The following is a 17,832-nucleotide window of genomic DNA, read 5'->3' on the forward strand; positions in this document are numbered from 1 at the left end:
CAGAGCTAAAAGTACAAAATTCTTAGAAAACAGAGGTGCAGCGCCTGGGTGGCTCAGTTGGTTGTGTCTGACTCTGGATTTCAGCTCAGAACATGATCTCACGGTTCATGAGGTCAAGCCCTGCATCAGGCTCTGTGCTGGCAGTGGGAAGCCTGCTTCGAAATATCTGTCTCTCTCTCTCTCTCTCTCTGCCCCCTCCACCTCCGCTTACCATCTCTCTCCCTCTCTTTCAAAAATAAATAAATGAACATTTAAAAAAAGAAAACAGAAGTAAATCTTCATGACCTTGGATTTGGCAATGGTTTCTTAGATACGACACCAAAAACACAAGCAATAAAGGAAAAAATAGATGAATGGGACCTCATCAAAATTAAAAACATTTGTGAATCAAAGGACACTATGAAGAAAGTGAAAATGAAACCCACATAATGGGACAAAATATTGGCAAATCATATGAAAAGAATCCAGTATCCAGAATATGTAAAGAATCTGTACTACCAAGAACAAAAAGACAAATAGTCCAATTAAAAATTGGGTGAAGTCCTTGAATAGAAATTTCTCCAAAGGAAAAAAAAAAAAAAGAAAAAATTTTGAAAAAAGGAAATCTCTCCACAGAAAATATACTAATGATCAATAAGCACATGAAAAGTTGCCCATGATTTATCATTTGATCAATGTAAATCAAAACACAATGAGATACCAATTAACACCCAGTAAGATGAAAATAATAATAATAATAATAATAATAATAATAATAATAAATGACAAATATTTCAAAGAGATGGAGAAATTGGAACACCCATATATTGCTGCTATGTTAAATAGTACAGTTACTGTGAAAAAAAGTTTGTCAGTGTTTCAGTTAATTAAACATAGAATCACCATGTGATCCAGTTATTCTATTCCTAGGTGTATACTCCAAAGATTTTAAAATTGATATTCAAGCTAAATCTTATAGTTGGATGTTCATAACAGCACTATTTAGAGTAGTCAAAAGATGGAAACAACACAGATATTGATAAACTGTTGAGTGGATAAACAAAATGTGGTGTATCTGTACAATAGAATATTATCCAGCCATGAAGAGTAATGAAGCACTGATACATGCTATAGCATGGATAACTTTGAAAACATTATGCTTCATAAAAGTTTAAGTCAGACACAAAGAACATATATTGTATGATTCTGTTTATATAAAATACCCAGAGCAGGCAAATTTGTAGAGTTAGGAAATGGATGAGTGGTTGCCAGAGTTTGTGGGTAAGGAGAAATGGGTAGTGACTTTTTAATGAGTATGGAGGTTCCTTTTGGACTGATGAAAGTATTCTTACGTTAGGTAGAGGTGATGGTTGCACAAGATTGTGAATATACTAAATCCTACCAAATTGCACACTTAAGATATTTGCAAATGACATATCAGATACAGAGTTAATATCCAAAATCTATAAAGAACTTATCAAACTCAACACCCAAAAACCAAATAAGCCAGTGAAGAAATAGGCAAAAGACATGAATAGACATTTCTCCAAAGAAGATATCCAGCCAACCAACACATGAAAATGGCCAACCAACACATGAAAAAATGTTCAACATCACTTATCATCAGGGAAATACAAACCAAAACCACAATGAGATACCACCTCACACCTGTCAGAATGGCTAACATTAACAACTCAGGCATTAACAGATGTTGTCGAGGATGCAGAGAAAGAGGATCTCTTTTGCACTGCTGGGGGGAATACAAACTGGTGCAGCCACTCTGGAAAACAGTCTGGAGGTTCCTAAAAAAGTTAAAAATAGAAATACCCTATGACCCAGCAATTGTACTAATAGGTATTTATCCAAGGGATACAGGTGTGCTGTTTCAACGGGGCACATGCACCCCAATGTTTATAGCAGCACTGTCGATGATAGCCAAAGAATGGAAAGACCCCAAATGTCCATCAATGGATGAATGGATAAAGAAGATGTGGTATATATATGGTATACAATGGAGTATTACTCAGCCATCAAAAAGAATGAAATCTTGCCATTTGCAACTACATGGATGGAACTGAAGGGTAGTATGCTAAGCAAAATTAGAGAAAGACAAATATCATATGACTTCACTCATATGAGGACATTAAGGTACAAAACAGATGAACATAAGGGAAGGGAAGAAAAATAATATAAAAACAGGGACAGGGACAAAACATAAGAGACTCTTAAATATGGAGAACAGAGGGTTACTAAAGGGGTTGTGGGGGTGGGTGGGCTAAATGGTTAAGGGACGTGAAGGAATCTACTCCTGAAATCATTGTTGCACTATATGTTAACTAACTTGGATGTAAATTTAAAAATAACTTAAATCGGGGCACCTGGGTGGCTCAGTTGGTTAAGCGTCCAACTTCAGCTCAGGTCATGATCTCACAGCTTGTGAGTTCAAGCCCCACATCAGGTTCTGTGCCGACAGCTCAGAGCCTGGAGCCTGCTTCGGATTCTGTGTCTCGCTCTTTCTCTCTCCCTTCCCCCGCTCATGCTCTGTCTCTCTCTTCTCAAAAATAAATTAAAACATTTAAAAAATTAATTAAAAAAATAAAAAAATAACAAATAAAAATTAAAAAAATAAATAATAGTTAAAATGGTGAACTTTATGTTATGTGATTTTTACCACCACCACAACAAAAAAATGATTTGTGAAAAAAAAAGATGCCCCCACTAAATGTACATTCTTTTGAAGTTTAAGTTCTCACTAAAGTAGAAACTTCTTTCCAAATATTTGTAATGGGTAGAATTTTATCTTAAAGTCCAAGTGAAGGATATCTGAAAACACTTCCCATTATTACATGTGATAGCATATAATAATAATAAATTTGCCTGGTCTGTTAAGAAAGGTATTTAGCTTAGTAGATACTATAGTCTTGCCACCAAACAAGAAATTCTATAATTGTATTAAAGAGTGTGATTTGTATCCTACAATTAAGTCTAATTATGTGTCCATTTTACTAAATTGTGAAATCACTAGAAAAGCTTTGACGTGCTCTGTCATAGATTTGTGACAGCTGTTTCCACACTTGTCATCCCCCAGATTGTAATTCCCATCTGTAAGTCTCTGTGCCCAGAAGAGCCCTGGACCTGAGTGACATCAATATAAATAGGTCATCACACTGATTCTTAACTCTTCTGCCTCATTGTGGGAAAATTGATCAAACTCAGAAGGGCCCTCTCTAGCCAGCCTCTTGCTTTGAAAGAGCAATCATGTTCTCTTAAGCAGTGGCAGCACAGGCATTGATTTTGGAATCAATGAGACATTCAGGGCAGCACTGGATCTCTGATTGGCAGCAGGAAAATGGGTAAGAACATTTCAAACTTTATAAAATAAAAGCCAGTAAACATTAAATTACATGAAATCACATCTTCTCTGGCTGCTGGTATTTTAGGATTTACCTTGACACAGACATGAAACGTCCAACATTCAACTTCAGAAATTTGAAAATGAACCAGCCACCCTGACCTTGCAGTCCAATACCCAAGATTCCAGCTGAGACTTGAATGTTGACTTAAGGGCTCTTTTAGATATTTCATTTTAAAACTTCTAACAGTTTTCAAGAAACTGGATCCTAGGTTGTGGGCTTGGATATAAAAATACGCCCCCAGAACAATAACAACAAAAAGCCCAGTGTTGCTTTACTGGCGATGCTTGGACAAAAGCTGAGTTTACATGCTGCAAGTGTAGGTAAGACAGGCTCATTGAAATAAATGCCATGTCACGCTTTGATCTCATAATGAAGCAACAAAGTAGAAATAGTGATTCATTTCTCAAATTAATATGGATTTTCAGATGAAAAATATGTTAAGTAATTGAATTTTTTGTATTTTTCCTAAAGCTTTGTCCCTTCTGGCCCCTGCACATACCTCCACTAATGTTTTCGACTGGATTCACCTGTCAAAATAGTGTCACATAGGAGTGTTTGTCCTTAGTCCTCCTGATAATCTTTTAGGAAGTTGATTTTAAGTTACAGTGTTTCATTTTGACTTTGCAGACATCTCTAATCCTGAAATTCTAACATGCTGTACACGATTTGTACTTAACTTGCTTCATACCTTTTGTTCCTTTGACAGATGGCTGCTGCCCAAAATCAGCTTGGGTGGGGAGCTGAAGTTTCAAGAAATGTAAGAATTACATGCATAGTTAATATCCCTTAGGTTTATTCGTGCACTCCACATGATAGAGACCCGAGCCAGAGCTCCTGTCTTCTGGGATGGCCCTTACCAATGACGGCTTTGTCTCCTGCTTGCGTCCCAGCTCCCTTGTCTGTAAATCAAACATAATTGTGTTTGTCATCCCCTTTACTTCACCAGGGGATTTTAAGGATTGTGAAACCACATAGCACATGACAATATAAAATGCTATGGTAATGGTTAAAATGAAGAATGACCTTGTCCCGCCGTTGAGTAATTTGCTCGCAGGGAGTAAGTTAGGCATCTGGGATGTGAATTAACTCTCTCTGGCTGCTTTCAGCTGAATGCTAGAGCACATGAAAGAATATACTGTTTCCAGGGGAGACACGGTACTTCTGTCCTTCCCACTATGCCTACATTTTTTGAGGTAACTAAGATGTTTCAAGGAGATATTAGGCACTCTTGGGAAATACTAAAAATTAAATCGGGAAAATTATCCCAGTCTGATTGAAATAACCATAATTATTGAAGTAACCTCGAATGTCTATCCCTTTCATCTCATAAACTAAAATTTTTTCATGCCATCAGGTTCTCTCCCTCAAGTCAGCCTCAAAGACTAGAAGCATGAACATGTCATAATGGTTCTCCATAGCTCATTATTGCTTTATGAATTATGAATTTATACATGCTTCTTTTTATTATATTGATAAATTGATTATTATCCCATTGTAATGAAGTATGTTCTTGAAGTTTACAACTTATTTTCTAAGTTAGTAATCCTTTCGTATTAGTTTACTAGGGCTGCTAGGGTGACAAAGTACCACCAACTGGGTTGCCTAAATAACAGAAAGGTGTTGTCTCTTGTTTCCTGGAGACTGGAAAACCCATGGTGAGACTGGCTCCTTCTGATGGCTGCGAGGGAGAAATCTTTTCTATTCCTCTTTCCTAGCTTCTTCTGGTGGTTGGATAGCAATCTTCAGCTTCTCCTTCATCACCTTGATCTGTGCCTTGATCTTCACTTGGCATTTACTTATGTGCATGTCTGTGTTCAAATTTCCCCTTTTTATAAAGATGCCTGTCATATTGGATTTAGAAGCCCATCTTAATCCAATATGACCTCATCTTAATTTAACTAATTACATCTGCAAAAACTCTATTTCAAAATAAGGTCATACTCTGAGGTAGTAGGGGTTAAGACTTCAACAGATGAATGGGGGACACAGGATTCAACCCATAATACAATTTTATTAAATCTAAATTAAATGTATTCAAGCAAAATAAGAAATAACTCATTATAGTTTGAAATTTATATCTGAAGTCATATCCATTTATTTCACACTCTTCATAGCTTTTTAGATTTCAGTTGCATCTTGAAACTTTTATTTTCAACATCTATAGAGTGTCAGTTGCTTTTATTCAGATGCTTTACAGGTGCTCTTTCTTACCCTTTTTAGAGTAATTTCTACCTTTTCGGGGTTTTCAATTCCATTACCCTTGTTTGGATTACCACTTCATGCGTGGGTTATATATCACCTGTTCACTCCAACAGGAATAAATGTTTGAAAGCCAGGCACTTGAAGCCAGGTTTTAATGAGCATGCATGGTAGTAGACCTGTGACTTTGGGCAAGTGAGTTTCCCTACCAGTAAAGGGATTCATTTGCAATAGGGTTTTAGCGAGGACTAAATAGGATACTGAAAATAACGTTGTTCAAGCTGGGGGCATAATGCTTGAGACATAGCAAATGTTCAGGTAATTTACCTGTTTTCATTTAATTATTCAAAATGACTCTTTGTTAAAAAATTATTCTGTGTCATTTCCCTTCTGCAATTTGAAGGGAAAACAAAGTAGGCTTTTCTCCAAGTCACTCAACAAAATTTACATAAGATTATGCATATATAATTATTCAACTCTTTACATAAGATTTCATCAATTTTTTTTTCTAGGTCACATTGCCATTACAACTGACCTTCCCAAAAGTCTCGAGTAGTTTATAAGAATTAAAGGTTGGTTCTTTTGTGGTTTGGTTTTGCCTTTTTCCTTGTTCCTATTTTGTATTAGCTACTTGTCACAGTAGTTCTGCTCCTGCCCCACATTTCTGCCTTATTCCAGAATGCAGGCTAAAAATAGAGCCTCAAGGTCGTATCTAGAACATGCTATTCTTCTAAGAGAGGAAAGGAGACCAAACTAAAGCATGCAATGGCTCTCAAAGCTTCTGCTAACCTTTGGCATATTCTCACTTCTAGCCAAACTTCATTGCCCAAGGCAAATCACTTGGACCAGCATGGTACCACTGAGGTTGGAAAGTATACTCCTTCCACAGAAAGTTACACGATAAAAGATAGAAATGTATAATCTTATAATAGGGAAGAGAGAGAAAATAATTTAGAACATAATACAATCTGTCACTGAGAGCAATCCTAGTTCCGATACCTGAAAAACACCAGGATTATTAGCATTGTTCCCTCGTAGATGTGCCCTTTTAGATCTACTTATTGTTGTCGTTCTTCTTTTCCTTTCAAATCTGCTGGAAAAACATAATGATTATTACCTTGAAATGATTGATACCCCTCATCAAAGACTTTTTGAAAAACATCTAATTGGCATACTTTTACCCACATGCATGATTAATCCATTCAAACTTCCCAAATCATTATAATGTTTCCTCCTATGCAGATTCATACCAGCTTTCCATAATTTATACCTAAGTATTTAGCGATTAGGTAGACATCTTTTGTTTCTGCCTAACTTAGGAATATTTCCCAGGTCACCACTACATCTCTTCGTAATAATACTTTTTTTTTTCCTTAAATCACCCTTTAACTATTTTCAGTCTCCTGTCTCAATTGGTTATTCTGTGCTTTAAAGTAACATGAAATTAAAGAGGGAGGATCATTACGCACTACAGTTTTCTCAGAAAAATAGTTTAAGAATAAATTCTACAAAGCATGGGTAGAATTTGGATAAGTGGATGGGAAGAATTCCGGACCAAAGAATTGGAGTGAAATACAAAATAGATGGGCAAGGCCAGGAGTAAGTTCAGTGGGACTGGAAGGTAGCATGCTCTGGGGGAGAAAAAGACAAAGAAATAAGAGAGAAGCTTGGGGTGAGCTAAAAATGGCTTTTGGTGACAAGTGAAGGTAATTAGACTTCATCTTGTCAGCAGCAAGGAATTTACAAGGAGAGAATAGAACAGGGAAAGTACACACTCTTCCTACCATAGTATTTCAAATCATGGTTTCAGACAGTTTTCCCTGGATTGGAATCCCAAACACTTACTTACTCATCTGTATAAACTTAACAGACATTTAACTACTCTCTTTCTAATGTCCAGTGGGAATATATTTACATATAGAGTCTAGTACCCATTTGCAGTTACCATAATCCTCTCTGACTAGTTTAAGCACGTAGAGAGTCACTACAGGATATTACGCGCCTTTTGGAAGCATTGACTGAAGAAAGCAGTATTTATGCTAAGATTTGAAAGTGATGCCCAAAGCCACACTGTGGGACTGGACCACCACAGAAACTCCTGCTTTTGTCATGATCAGGATGCCACTGCTATATTGAAATGTCACCACTACATCTCTTAGGTGCAGTCATGGCATCTCTGCTACAGTTTCTAACAGAAAACGGACACCTCCAGTTCTGTATCTTTCTCAACTTCACTCAGTTCCAGTTCGAATTTTGCATGAATGCATATGAATGATGCCCTGATTTCCCTCGTCTAGAAATGAGTCTCGGAAATGTGGCACTGAGCGTTCCCACCTCTGAACCCAGGAAGGGACACTGGGAAGAAGTTAGATTCAATGTTGAAAGAACCAACCCACATTATCACCTCCTAACTCAGGGTGACTGGGAGGATTAGGTGAGATTCTATGTGTCAGACCTTCACCATGACATCTGACATATGGTAAGTGCTCACAAAAGATTTTAGGATCATAGATTTGAATAAAGAAAAAAAAACAGAGGCAATGGAGTCATTTATGAAATAATTGCTGTAATTTAGAGTCGAAGAAATAATGGCACAAAATGAAAATGAAAATTGTAAATATGAACAAGAGAATAGATGTGAGCTATTTCAAAGGCATCATGGAAAGGATTTGATGATAGAAAGTAACTGCTAGTTTCTAAGTTTATTGTTCAGATTGCTAGTGGGTTTTGGCATAAGACTACTTGATCTATTCCCACATACATATTAGAAAGGGGATCACATCTGTGTCAGATAGCAGAATTGGTTGTCCATAGTCCTCTTGTGTTCTCAGACCCAAATATTGTTAGGGTAGATACCTGAAAGAGTGTATCTCAATAAATATGCTTTGATAGCTCTTATGCAATGTGGAGAATTTAAGTAGGTATTCATCTGAAATTAGAAGTGAAATTAATATGCCATTTTTATTTTTTAAGTCAAAATATCTCCATTTATAGATAGAAGTCCTTAGTGGAGAAAAAGGCCATTTTATGTGAGACATTTATTTCCCTGAAAAATTATTTCTAGCAAGGCCAAAGAACACGTTAATTCCCAATGCTCAATAGGATGTCCAGCTTAACTAGGTTATATACTCTTCCAGGAAGCCAGGAATAGGATTCTCTGGGTTTTCACACAGTTTATAAGGGGGGGGGCAGGTATTCACTTAGCACTTTATTCATGTACTTAGTACATGAATAATGGCCCTTGTTTTTTGATCTTCAGTTAAGGTCTTTGGTTTTCAATCTTCTAGCTTCTCTCTTTCTCTCTCTCCTGCTTACATACAAACAATACTGGCTAGTTAGTTTAACTAGTATCTTTTACTGGTCACTGATGTTTACCTGCTTAAGGTGATTGTTTAGCTAGTATAGAGTGACATTTAGTACATTTGGTTACCCAGATCAATCCCCTTAATGACGCTGATTCTGTACCCAGTATATTCAAGACTTATTTGAGGTTTTCTAACCTTTAAACCCCTGAGTATGTGAGCCAGATTGGAGGAGTGTTGCATCTTTGCTCTTATGAACACTCACATTAAAAAAATGAGAAATGAATGGTCTACTTCTGTACATGTTTTTCTCTTGTTACATAGGAAAATGCAGTCAGAATTAGTTTAATGAGAGGACACCTGTGTGGCTCAGTCAGTTAAGCATCCAACTGCAGTTAAGGTCATGATCTCATGGTCCATGAGTTCAAGCTCCACATCAGGCTCTGTGCTGACAGCTCAGAGCCTGGAGCCTACTTTGGATTCCGTGTCTCCCTCTCTCTCTGCCCCTCCCCCGTTTGTATGTGCTGTCTCTCTCTCTTGCTCTCTCTCTCTCTCTCTCAAAAATAAATAAGTAAACTTAAAAAAAACAATTAGTTTAATGACAAAATTTTAGATATGATATGAAATATTAGAACATGTTTACATTGCATCAATAAATCAGTATACAATGTAGCAATAGAAAAACATTAAAAATATGAATAAGAAAATTATCATTTATTGAGCACTTCCTATGTACCAGGGATTGTGAGAGTACTTTACATATATTCTCCCAATTATTTCTTTTAACAATCAAATGTGCTAAATACTATTATCCACTTTACAGACAAGCAAATTGAAGTTCAGAGAAATCAAGAAATGAGTCTATGTCACACACATGCAGCCCAGAAGAGCAGTGCAGGTATTCAAACCAGGAAGACTGATTCCATACTCAGGGGAAATTACATGCATGTGAACTAAGATCTTAATTTCTTAAAGCTAATATGAAGTTGATTCACTAAGCAGTTTCTCAGAAAAAGCAAATACTAAATGTCACAACAGATGGAATGCTAGTTTGTTGTCTTACTCTGCCCTTTGGACGTTTCAAGCTGCTGCTTCTGGCTTTAGAATTTCAGTTGGGAAAGTCAAAATTAGAAAAAGTGAATGAGAAAGAATAGAACCACAAGAGGCAACTCTTTCAGATGGACACATTCAGAGTATATTTCAGTAAGGAAATAAAAAGGGAATATTGTTTGCCGTTAAAATACTTTTTAAAGAATACTGGTTGTATGGGGAAAATATTTGTTCATTCTATTCCTTATGTATAATTTTTGTTAATATATATTGTGATAGCTTCATGTAGCATGTATTAGTATTGCTTTCATCTGCAGAACCCAGAGACTTGACTATCATTTTGTTGCTTTTCTCTCTTTATTTTCATATTTAATCCCACATGGTAAGGAAGTCTGTGGCCAATGAAATGCCTCCTCCAAGACCTATGGCCAAGTGGTGGGGATTTCCCACTTGCTCAGCACTCCTAGAGGTCATATAGATACCTCAAGGAAAAAAGAGACATCCAGGCTACCAGCCTGCATCTTAGGCTGTATCCCACCAAATTATCGTCATAAATTCTAGTAGTCATTATTGGAGAAGGTGTCTATGCAACTTTGATTCCTTGCCATTTCCAGGTTTTGCAGTAGCTTATGGCTTCAGTTGATTAAATCCTAGGCTCCCTTTTGTCTTTCTTTGGTCTACCTTATGACAGTGAAACCAGCTTGAAGGACCCAGCCTGGCAAGGTAAATTCCCAATGATTTATACAATGTCACTTTCTTGATGATTAACCTGAATAAATAATGGTGGTATTTTCAGTGGTTATACAGCTTCCCTTCATATTCTTATCAATTTTCAGGGTGAGAAGAAATTAGCCCAGTCCTCCAATTGATCTTGTGAAGAAAATTGTACCTTACAGCAGGGGTTCTACTGATAAACAATGAACACTACAAATCACTTATCAGTTTACTTTTAATCAATAAAACTTCTTGCAATACATTATTCCAGCAATTGGTCTAAATCACTGTGCCTATAACTGTTGTTTTCAAAACCTTTTAAACTAATTGGAAAATCTTCCTTTGTACTAGTAATAAACACTCACTAAACTGTCTGCACCTAATTGAGCTATAGTAATTTATGGTCCCTCCCTACTGTTTTTCCCCTCTTTAATCAGTCAGACTGTTTTATGTCTTTAACTAATGAAATCTAAAAATCCACCCAATAGATCTGATCAAATGTCACTAGTGAGTAAATCTTCATTAACACTGGCAGGTTCCAAACCTGCTGTCCATCTTGATTTAATTATTGTCTCACAACTGTACTCTTGTCAGGTGGCAAACACCCTTTTTCCATTTCTTCAAATACCATGCCTTCTTCACCAGATCTACTAAAGATCTACAGGGATAAAGCACAGCCTTCTGGCAGCAGGTCTATGCCAGTGCTAGGGATGGAAGCAGAATCCTCTCATGTATAATCAATTCCAAGTCTCCTGGTCATGGGCACTGCCTCTGTTTCAGTTTCCTCTACAACGTTTCTACTTCTTATCTTTGTCAGTGTAAAAACACGTTTCTATCAATTCACTCAAGGTGGTCAAACCCTGATAAATTAATTTGCGCTATCCAAAGTCAGAAAAGAACAAAAGATAAACCAAAGTACTATTAAGAGGAATAGACTATTTCCACAATAGCTGTTTATTACAGGAAGAAAGTTTTCTTGGGAAACTAAGATCAGAGCAAATGGAATTACATACTAAGCTTGGAGGAGTGTCACAATGCTGGCAACTACAATCAACCAACCAGATCCACTGGGACATCTTCATTAACTATATTCACACTAAACTGACCAAGTACTTATCTCCCTGAACTGTTCTCAGAAACACTGACTGATCAGGTTTATTTTGAAAGTTCCCTTTTTGTCCCATCAGCTTCATTTTGAAACATGCCCTCATATCATTTATATAATTCCAAAAAAAGTATGCCACCCACAAGTCACTTGGGTACTTTAAAATTAACAAAAGAGATATAGATGCTGACAAGCAGGAGCTGGGTCAAAAGAGAAAGGAACAATGATATTAGCCATGAGAGCTAGTTCAATTGCCACTTAACAAATGTTTGTGTAGTTGTTACCATATTCCAGGCACTTTCCTAAGTCCTTCACAAATTTTATTCATAAAAACAATTCCAAGAGGTTGGTCTTGCTTTAAAAAAAATAATTTTCCTACTGAGGGAATGGAGACACAGTTTAAGCATCTTGGTAGGGTCGCACAGCTAGTGAGTGGTGGAACTGGGATGTGTCCAGATAGATAGGCTTTGGAGTTAATGCCTTTTTCTCTACATTATGCTATCATTTTTCACAAGTGAATATCTGACTTGATTCTGAGTTCCAGAATGTAGGGCAAAAATAGAGCATAATAATTCCTCCAGGAAGACATTTCTCCTGGTATTTAATTACAAAAATGCATCCTAGCACATATTCCACAGAACTCTAGTCTCAACAGTGGTCATCCAGAAAAGGATTCCATGGTTCTTTGAATTGGGAAATGTTACCCATGTCTTAATTTCCTTGGAAATTCACAAACACATTGGCATGCTAAAGGCTTTGAGAAGATGTACAATGAAGACATAAGGATAACTAAATATAATCTAGTATTTTGCAGACCTACTCAATAGCAGAAAAAGTCTTCTGGAAGACTCACTAAATAAAATCTTGCAGAACCAATGATTCACCATGAATCACCTTTGGAAAAGTCATGTTAAAGTCTTGTTTAATGTGAGTCCTTCAAAGGGCAATGAATAATATGTTAAAAATTTTCTTAACGTGTATCCAAAAAACAAATACAAACTGATTTTTACATGCTTCCATCAACTTTTTTTAAAAAAATTGAATGTCTAGCACTGAAATACAATGTGTTGAAGATGATCTTGAAGGAAGCTAACCTACTTATAACCTTCCTGTAGTCACTAGGTAGAATGAAAATGGAATGCAAGAGCCACTTTCCACAACACCCAGGACTATAACTTATATTATCTACATTTCAGATCAGTTGCTTCCCAACTGAGATTTTGGAAAATACTTATTAACATGACCTTAAGTCATGTTTTAAAATGGGGTACAGATATTTTGTTCCACAATACAGAAGGTTTTATGTCTATAAGGGAGGTCATTTTTTCTCCAGACTCAGTCAATTGCTGACCCCCAGAGCCTTGTGTTTTTAAAAAGTTTATGTAACCTTTTCTATTTGGGGCCTACAGTTGGCTTTTCTATAGTACCTACAGTGTATCTTTGCACAAAATTGGGGAAGTTATTTTCTGTTTCTGCTTAGATGTTCTTCAGTGGTTAGGAATATGAGCTTAGACTGGTCAGAATGTGGTTAGAAATCTAGCTCCCACTTGTTAGCTCTGGAACTTTGACCATGTTACTTTATACTGGCTAGTCTTTGATTGTTGACCAACAGAAAGGGAGTAATGATAAAACTTGTTTCACATGGCAATTGTCATGATTAACTGGCATAATGTTTTTAAAGTATATGGTATAGTACAGGCCATCACTAACTGGTGTCTGTTCCTAAGATCATAGCTTCAAACTTTAGTTTGCCTTAGAAATACTGGGGGGCTTGTTCAAACACAAATTTCTGATTTCTGAGCACCCCCCATCCCCCAGAGCTTCTGATTCAGTGGATCTGGGGTTAGACCTGAGAATCTGCATTACTAACAAATTTCCAGGTGTTGCTGATGCTATTGGTATGAAAACCACACTTTGCGAATCATTGTCATAGAATAACTGACAAGTGTTCTATAAAAAGAGAAGCTATCAAAGTGATCATGTTGTATCAGGTGCATTTATCAGAGTAATTTACAGACACACATACCAGAGACATTTAAGAAAACTGCGCATTTAGGCAGAGTTATTATCTTAACCTAGAGTCTGCCAAGAACAGGATTTGTAAAGAAGTATACAAACATCTCCAACTGGTCTGCACTCAACTTGTGCTGGTCTGGGATGGTTTTCGTTTTTCAAAACAGTATTGCTTTTGAGGTGAATGGTAAAGTAGCAATGTTTTGTTTCATTGTTGTTTTGTATCAAATTCCCTTGCTGTGACATAATGACAATCTGACATATTAGAGCCCATTTTAGATTCTCCAGGTCTGTCTCAATGATAGGGTTATCCAGTGAGAAGTAACACTCATGAGTCATCGGGGACCTCTGAGTGTGCAACTTGGACAAGAATCATTGAAAAGTTCATCTTTTCACCTTACAACAGATGGGAGCAGCTAGAGTAAATGATAGACAGAAGGGGAACAGACTTCATTACACCTTCTGAGTTAATATTGACCTGGGAAAAATACAATGATTTCAAAGTTTGTCCTGATAACTGAGAAAGCCTTCTTAATTAGAGGTAATGTCAAAAAGGTGGCTATTCCCCAAAATTCCTGCTCACCTACCATCTGCTACTGATAAAGGTTGGCAATTAAGAAATGTTAAGAGTAGGTTCTAATTACCTTCCTACCCTTGCATCTTGTTCCCTGGTTGCTCTTTGATATCCTTAATTGAAGCCCACATGTGAATCACATCTTCTGCTGCATGCTGGCTCCTTCTGCCTGAATATGCAGAAATCATCATAAATCCTAAGTTGCCCTCTGGTAAGTGTCTGATGTTAGAAAAATGAATCTTATACTTCTCAACTTTTCTGTGTATATTCACCTTATTTTACAGTCTTGCTCTGCGTGTGGCAATGATAGCAGTTCTAAATTTAATTCCCCAAGAACGGCATTTATCAATTGGCCTCATCCTTCTCCTTGATAAATTTGACTGGCAGCCCTTTCTCACCAGGCCCTCACCAAGTGTCCTGAGATGCATGTGGTAATAGCCTATTGGTATCACCTCTTCTTTTATAAGTCATAGAAACAAATTTTAGAATCTCTATTTTCAGTAGAGAAATCGTATTTTCTGTGCTTTGGGTACTGCCAGTGGAGAACAGAAAAAGAAGAGCAGTATGATTTTGGAGGTAATTTATGACTGCTGAGTCTCTGGTTATATAGGAATATGAGCTTCTTTGCCCTTCTACTGCCAGATAAAAACTATGACATTCTGACACCGTGTTGGCTCTGGTATTTTTGGGGGAGAGATTCACCTCACTGCACTGACCTGGAAAAGTACAAAATAATTGTTTCATTGAAGCCATCATAAATATATTTCTACAAGTAGTGCCCAGAATCCACAGAAGATCTCCAATATCTGAGTTTATGAAATTTATTTATAGCTAGCATCTGTTCATTTTTCTCAGTAATTATTTTAGCAAAAACTGAAGAGCCAGATCCTGATAATTTTCTACTTTATCACACAATTCAAAAATGCAGCAAAATACAGGCAGTTATTCTTTGTGGAGCAAAACCATATGCTGTTCTTGTTTAGAATAATCATAAATCTTTACACATTTAAATGCACTTGTCTTTGAAACTGGCATTAACTCCAAAACAAACAATTTAATGTAAACAACTCAACACCTAGAATGTCTACGTACCAAACAGTTAATTAAGTCTATGTATGTATCCACACAAACAATTGCAAATGGCTTTCATGTGTTTGCATGAATAACCAAAGTAGCCTATAAATTAATATCTTTCTTATTTTCAAATACTCCATCGGGACTTGTAGCCATCGAATTGTCAAGTTAAGACTTCAAAATCATCTAGCTCCGTGATTTTCAAGCTTGACTATGCATTATAATAAAATAAGCTTTAGGAGTTAAAACACATATACCTGAGTCTCAGGTATTTATGAATAAGAATCAGAATTTGAGATCCTTACTCACTATGTCTTCAATGGGAAACTGGCATGTCCATTTTTAGATATTTCATAGATAATTCTGTTGAGCATCTGTTAGTTTCCTAGAGCTTCCATAAAAAATTACCACAAACTGGGTGGCTTAATACAACTGAAATTTATTCTCTTATAGTTCAGGAGGCTAGAAGCCAAAAGTCAATGTGTTGGCAGAGCCCTGCTCCCTCTGAAAGCTTTGAAAGGGAAACATCCTTCCTTGCCTCTTTCTTGCTTCTACTGATTGCTGGCAATCCTTGGCATTCCTTGGTTTACAGCGGCATTTCTCCATTCTCTGCCTCTGTTGGCATCACATGGTCTTCTTCCCTGTGTGTCTGTGTCTCTATGTCTCTCCATATAAGGACATCAGTCATTGGACTTAGAGCCCACCCTAATCCAGAATGATCTCATGTTAACTTTATTACATCTGCAAAAACCCTATTTTGAAATAAGGTAATATTCACAGGGATTAGGGATTAGGAACTGAACATACTTGGGGGGAGAAGGGAAGGTGATATAATTCAATCACTAAGGCACCCAGAGTAAAAAGTATTGATCTGGTTTCTCTAAAATCCACTAACACTATTGAATTGAAAATGGAGAAGTTAAGGGGTGCCTGGGTGGCTCGGTCAGTTAAATGTCCAACTCTTGGCTTTGACTCAGGTCATGACCTCACAGTTCTTGAGATTGAGCCCTGCATTGCGCTCTATGCTAAGTATGGAGCCTGCTTGGGATTCTCTCTCTCTCTCTCTCTCTCTCTTTCTCTTTCTCTCTCAAAATAAATAAATAAACATTAATTAATAACAATATATAGAGCTTAAGCAACTTGTATTAGTTATCTACTACTCCATAAGAAATTAGTCCCTGAATTAAAATAACAAACCTTTGTTATTTAACAGTTTTTGAGGGTCAGGAATCCAGAAGCAGATTAGTTGGGTGGTTCTAACTCAGAGTCTCTTTCAAGGTTGTAGTCAAACTGGCCTCTGAGATTATAGTCATCTGATGGCTTAAATAGGCTTGAAGGATCCACTTTGAATCTCAGTTTGTCACTGTCAGTTGGCTTTAGGTCATAGTTCGTAATTAAATCAGCCTCTCCATAGGGATGTCCATGATATGGCAGTTAGTGTTCACCAAAGTAAGTGATATGAGGCCCAGAGAAAAGAGGTGAACCAAAGACAGAAACCACAGTGACTTTGGTAACCTAATCATGGAAGTGACAGACCATCATTTCTTCCATAGTTAACTGGTCACACAGACAAATCCTAATACAATGTGGGAGGTGACAATACAAGGGTTAATATGAGCAGGTGTAGATCATTAAGAACCATTTTGGAATACTGTTAGTGAGGACTCAGAAATTTTGATTTCAGGGCCAGGTGACTAAACCATAGCTATTCAAGGTTTAATCTGAGGGTTGGCATCATTTGGGAGATGATTTAGAAATGCTGAATCTCAAATCTCACTTCAAATTTATTGAATTAGAACTTAAATTTTAACAAGATCTCCAAGTGATTTGAATTGACACCATATTCTGACAAACACTAGGCTAGAAAAAATTACTGATTTAGTTAGAGACTGCCCTTTTAAAAATAATTACCTTGGTAGTACACCTAGTCCAAAGAGACTATCATTGTTTCAAATCTGCTATGAACTTTGCATTGGCCAGATCTTAAGATATCATGAGTATCTTCCCATTGTGGCCACTACCTTACTGTAATCATAACAACATTTTACCCTTTTGTCACACAAATTTTATTTAACCTAGTTGACTCAAAGATATTTCATTTATTTTTATATACCAAATGTCTATTTAAAGAATAAAAATCTATCTACAGTATGGATATTAAAACTATATTGCATCCTCTAAGGATCATTCCCAAATCATAATGCTGTTTTCAGGAATAGCTCAATGCATTTCTAGCCTCTCAACTTTTTCTAAGGGAAAGCTTATGGTCTTCCCCTCCAATAATTTGAAGCCAGTGGTGAATTGAATCTAACTGTAAGTACAACAAAGCTCAGACCTAAATAAAATATAGATTGCATTAACTCAGGCCCTTATACCAACAGACTGAGAGAATAAGAGACATAATGT

Source organism: Prionailurus bengalensis, chromosome B1, assembly GCF_016509475.1.
Source record: "Prionailurus bengalensis isolate Pbe53 chromosome B1, Fcat_Pben_1.1_paternal_pri, whole genome shotgun sequence".
Taxonomy (NCBI): domain Eukaryota; kingdom Metazoa; phylum Chordata; class Mammalia; order Carnivora; family Felidae; genus Prionailurus; species Prionailurus bengalensis.